Here is a 6,000-nt window from a genome sequence, read left to right on the forward strand (position 1 = left end):
GGACACCAACTGCCTTCCCTACTCTGGCTTCGACATCCCGATCAGAGACCCCGTCATTCGAGATGATGCTGCCAAGATATGTAAAATTCTCCACCTCTTCAGCATGTTGTTGGTTGATCATGAGAGGAATGCGGGCACGTGCATAGCCAACTCTGAGTAACTTGTTTTTTTTGGCGCCGATTCTTAGTCCAACTTTCGTCGCCTCCCTCTGCGGTCAACTTTTGGAGGTCTTCCTGAGTCGAGCCCAGCAGGGCGATGTCATCTGCGAAGTCCAAGTCAGTGAGATTACGCGCTTCGTGCCAGGGCACACCGATGCCAGCTTGGTCAACTGATCGTTGCATGATGAAGTCAATTACCAACAGGAAGAGGAAAGGGGATAGCACGCATCCTTGTCGGACGCCAGTATTGATCTTGAAGAAATCTGTGCAGCCGTCATCCGTCCGGGCGCAGCAACGGGGTTTCTTTTGGGTCGAAAATTGGTCGACGCATCGGGCAGTGGACGACCCGAGGGCTTTTCTCCACTGCCGTCATTAAGGGTTGCCGATCATCTTCGCCCTGATTCAGTCGATAATGAGATTCACTTGCTGTTTCCGTAGCAGTTGGAGTTTTTACAGGGTGGGGTTGCTAGCCCCACACCCAACCCTCCTCCTTTCTCATCCGGGCTTGGGACCGGCAATGGCAGAGTTGGTATTTCACTAATATTGAAATAGACTATAACAGACAATATGACCAAAAGTATTGGGTCACCTACAGCATCTATCCATAAGCTTCCGCTTATCCTTTCCAGGGTCATTGGGGGCGCTGGAGCCTATCCCAGCTGTCATAGGGCAAGAGGCAGGGTACACCCTGGACAGGTCGCCATTCTGTCGCAGGGCTAACGCAAAGAGACACAGACAATCATTCGCACTCACATTCACTCACAGATTCACTTTAGGGCAATTTAGATTAATCAATTAACCTATCTCCACAAACTGCATGTCTTTGGACTGTGGGAGGAAGCCGGAGTACCTGGGAAGAACCCATGCAAACACGGGGAGTGCATGCAAACTCCACACAGAAAGACCCTGTGGTGGAATTGAACTCAGGGCCTTCTTGCTGTGCGGAAACAGTGCTAACCAACGTGCCACCGTGCTGTACACCTACAGCAGTGGTTCCCAAAGTGGGGGGCACAGAGCCATTGCGGGTGATGAAGCATATCTTGCCTTTGGCTTCACCTACACAACGGCAGTGCCAAGGAGGGTATTCCCGACAGAATTTGTTTCCCCTGTGTTGGTAGCACGCACTGGGCTGTCCAAATCACGGACAAACAGGATCCCACATTCTTGATTTTTAGTTCACAAACACTTCTTATAATGAAATTTTGGCAATGTTAGCTCTTTATACAGTAAATAATATCAGGCTGATCCTTTCGCAATTTATTCCCCCGGTTCAAATCACAGAAAAACAGTATCCCGCAGTTGTTTATGTTTTTGAATCTATTTTGCATGGACACATTTTTTGAATAATGTATTGATAGCAATGTTGAATATTGTCACACAGTAAAAAACAAACAAACAAAAAACCAACTATATGTAAAAATAATTACACCATAAAGATGAATTGTTTAGTGGTTTATTTTATTGCAGCCTGTAATTTATTGCAGTTTACTTTTATTTGTTTAACTGTTTACAAAAGGTTTGAGGTGTGAATACACTGCAATGGAGACTGAAAACAAATATGTTTGTGCGTGTTTGGAGGATGTTTTTGTGCCAGGGGTGGGGTTCCTGTAAAAAAATAAGGGGGGGCTTAGCAAAAAAAGGTTTGGGAACCACTGACCTACAGGAACTTTAATCAGTGCCTATTCTAGATCCACAGGCATTAATTTGGAAATGGGTTGAAATTTTCAACCCTTCAGGGCTGTGTGTCTGCAAGTCAAGCTATCATAGCTTAACAGGCCTTGCTCTGTGCACTGGGAAAAGTCGTGCTCGAACAAAAAAGGGCCTTCTCCCAAACTGTTTCCACAAAGTCAGAATCATGGAATTGTGCAAAATATCCAAAAGGTTTAAGAAACCCATTCCAGCCACAGAAACACAACCCCATACTATTGTTGAGTGCCTTGAAAATGATCTGTAACCCAATACTTTTTGTCTGTATTGTGCATCTCTGTGTTTTCTAAAATGTTATGTATTGGACCTCAGGGCCACTTTAAAGGGAGAACAGATGAAATCATCACCATCAGCAGCAACAACAAAAAGACTTCAGAAATTCTTAAACGAGGCAGAAAACACATGCGCTCGTCATCTCTTTTCGACATACATTTATTATCAGTCTTAAAAAGTCAGATTATACGTTCATGTCCTTCTTCAACACATTATTTCTGAACATAATGTCCATGTTAACCCAAATATCCTCAGTCTCCTCTTTATTTATTCACCATAAAATATGCTCCCTTTAAAAAAAGGCGGGCTTGTCTTTACAAAATTGACTCAGCTCCTGTATAGTTAAAGAAAATAAGTATAGCTAGTGCCTTCTTCATGCTTCAAAAGAACAAAAATAATATATTATTTCTATTTTCTTAACCCTTTCACACATACTGGTCACTACAGTGGACAGCTATTCAAAGGCTGTTTTCTTGTATTTGTGTCAGTGCTGATGGTATACTTGCACATAAACCACTACATTGGACTACCACTACACTGACGTGTCACTCCATACCCTGCCATCCACTGGTCGTTTAAGGTTACTATAGATGTTTGACGTGTTTCGTTGTAATTATTGTTATTTAACCCTTTCATGCATGAATTATGGCAACCTCCATCAGGATTTTTTTCATAAGTATTTTCATTCGTCTTTTCATGCCTAAAGATGAATAAAAATACTTAAGAAAAAATCCTGATGGAGGTTGTCATAATTCATGCATGAAAGGGTTAAGTTGGCTGTCCAGGTTTTCTCCTGCAGTCGATGATAGAAAATACATTTACGGTACTCAAGCACCTACTTATGTAGCTGGATGTTACATTTACTGTTTCTGTTACTTAATACATTTACCTTGTGACCGCTCAGGAGGAAATGCTGCATACATTCCTTTGCAGATTCAGAGTACTAAGAAGAAACTTACAATTATTTTCATTATAAATAAATCTTTTTGTACTCAAATGCTTAACTGAATTTTAAGATGTATGATTTTATAGTGGGATATCACTTATCTTACCAGTAAGAAGTGAGTGGCATGTGTCACATAGCCCATTGGTAGGAAAAAGTAGAATACAGTGAAACCTGACAGCTCAACTCGTTGTTCACGCTGTACAAGACTGTTTTGGCCATTTTTAATGACAAAAGAACAAAAATAATATATTATTTATATTTTCAGCAACTGGCTGTACAGCTTTTCAACCACACTGCACCTCATCTCTTGCTGTCGATGTTAGAAAATAGATTTACTCAAGCACATACTTGTGTAGTTGGACTTGTTTTTTCAGTTTACATGTTACCTAACACATCTGCCCCGTGACAGTTTAGAATGAGATGGTGTTTCAGATTCCTTACACATGATAAATTACATTTCCTTGACAGATTCAAAGTAGTAGGTAGAAACCTCTCACTGGCAACAGGTTTTCAATGACACCTCATCTCACCCAATCTCTTGAAATCAATTGTAAAAAAAAATGTAGTTGTTCAAACACATGCTTGTGTAGTACACTGCAATGCTAAACTGAATTTTAAGATTTATGGTCTAGCACCACTCTGACTTGATCATTCTACTGGCTTGCTTTTTTAGGGTTTCAAATAGGATTTAAAGGTCTGCGGTTAATATAATGTTCAGACATCTGAATGCTGAAAGCTGAAACTTCATCCTTTTTTAAGCAAGCTTGGGGGGAGACAATCAGAGGGGCAGTGTGATGATCTTAGTTTACTAACTACCGCAGTCAAGTCATTAAGGGAGACAGGATCAAACTGCTCTAAGACAGCTGAGCACATAGGAGAAAGACTCGGATAGGAGGTCATATGAATGTTGGGGTTTTTTCTCTTTATGTATTATTGTACGGTCTACCTTACAATATAAAGTGCCTTGAGGTGACTGTTGTTGTGATTTGGTGCTATATAAATTGAATTGAACTGAAAATTGCTATTAGCTTTTGGTCCAAAAGAAAAAAAATTTAATGAAGATGCACATCTATAAAACTGTAGACAAAACAACCTACATTGAAAACAAGATGCAGCATGCACATAATAAAAGATGCTACAGGTCAGATGCTACAATATTATCTATCCACCTTCTAATATTTAGAAGGCAGCACACAAGAGGAAGATTGAAGACCACTTCAACAACAATAACTCACGACCGGTACGGCATGGAGTTCGGCACTTAACCAACTACAAGCCTGGCAATACCATGTTGACTGAGGGCAACGCGGCGTTTCTGGAGGAACTGAAGCACTTCTTTGCACGCTTTGAGGTGAAGGGACCAGAGGCAGCCGCGGCTAAAACATCGGACGACAGCAGCAGCCCAAGCTTCATTGTGCAGGAATATGAGGTGAGGTGCACACTGAGGGCAGTGAACCCCAGGAAGGCCACCGGTCCAGATGGGTTGACCGGAAGGGTCCTAAAAAAAATGTGCAGACCAGAAGGTCACTAAGACCTTCAACGCTTCACTGTCCCAGTCCTGCATCCCGCTGTGCCTAAAGTCAGCCACAATTGTCCCACTGCCTAAGCGGACCATTAGCAGCCTCTGACCAATTGCTCTAACACCTGTTATCATCATGTTCTGCCTGCCACCCACACTCGACCAGGTCCATTTCACATACAGAGCTAACAGATCAACTGAAGACGCCATCATTACAACACTCCACACCGCCATCTCTCACCTGGAACAACAGGGGCGTTATCCCAGGTTGCTCTTTGTTGACTTTAGCTCTGCTTTTAATACGATACTCCTGGACAGACTAATAGTAAAACTGCTGGATATCGGAGCTCCTTCTACCACCTGCCACTGGATCAGAGACTTCCTCTCAGACTGTGTACAGAGAGTTCGAGTGGGGCCTGATCTTTTCCCAATCCTCAGCCTTAACACCGGCTCTCCACAAGGCTGTGTACTGAGTCCCCTACTGTACACTCTGTACACACATGACTGTGTTAGTACCCACCCTGACAACGCAGTAATTAAGTTCGCAAATGATACCAACGTTGTGTGGCTCATCTCTGGGGGAGACAAGACGGCATACAGAGCTGAGGTTCAGAGGCTGTCGGATTGGTGTGCAGACAAAAACCTGGACCTCAATATCACCAAGACAAAAGAGCTGGTAGTCAACTTCAAAAGGAGAAATTCTGAGCTGCAGCCTGTCAGCATCAACGGGGGAATGTGTTGAAAGGGTGTCCAGTTTCAAGTTCCTGGGTGTGCACATAGACACACACCTCGAATGGAGCTAAAACACCTCGGCGGTTTTAAAGGAGGCACAACAGCGTCTCCATTTTCTGAGAACACTCAGAAAAATGGACCTGAAGAAGGAGCTGCTGATCGTCTTCTACCGTTGCTCAAAAGTGTGCTGACATATTGCATCGGTGTATGGTTTTCCAGCTGCACCATGGCACACAAAAAGGCACTTCAGAGGATCATCATTATGACCAAAAAAGTCATTAGACATCCTCTTCCCTGCCTGAAGGACCTGTACAGCACTCCCTCTTTCAAGAAGGCATGCAAAATCCTACGGGATTGTACACACCCAGGACACCAGGTGTTTAAGCTTCTGCCGTCTAGCAGGAAATTCAGGCTGCTGAGGTGGCAGACAAACAGACTCAAGGACTGTCGGACGGGGTGGACATGACTTACTTACATAGTACTCCATTTAGAATAGCGCTGGATATGTTTGAATGTCTCGGTATCACAGTCACGCGTAAGGTGTCACAGCTTTTAAAGAAAAATTGGGATAGAAAAGTTAAACAATTGGAGAAGAATATTGAGTTCTGGGTCACATTGCCAATTTCCATGGTGGGGCGGATTAATGCCATCAAAATGGTAGTTTT

This window comes from Maylandia zebra, linkage group LG5, assembly GCF_041146795.1.
Source record: "Maylandia zebra isolate NMK-2024a linkage group LG5, Mzebra_GT3a, whole genome shotgun sequence".
Lineage (NCBI taxonomy): Eukaryota > Metazoa > Chordata > Actinopteri > Cichliformes > Cichlidae > Maylandia > Maylandia zebra.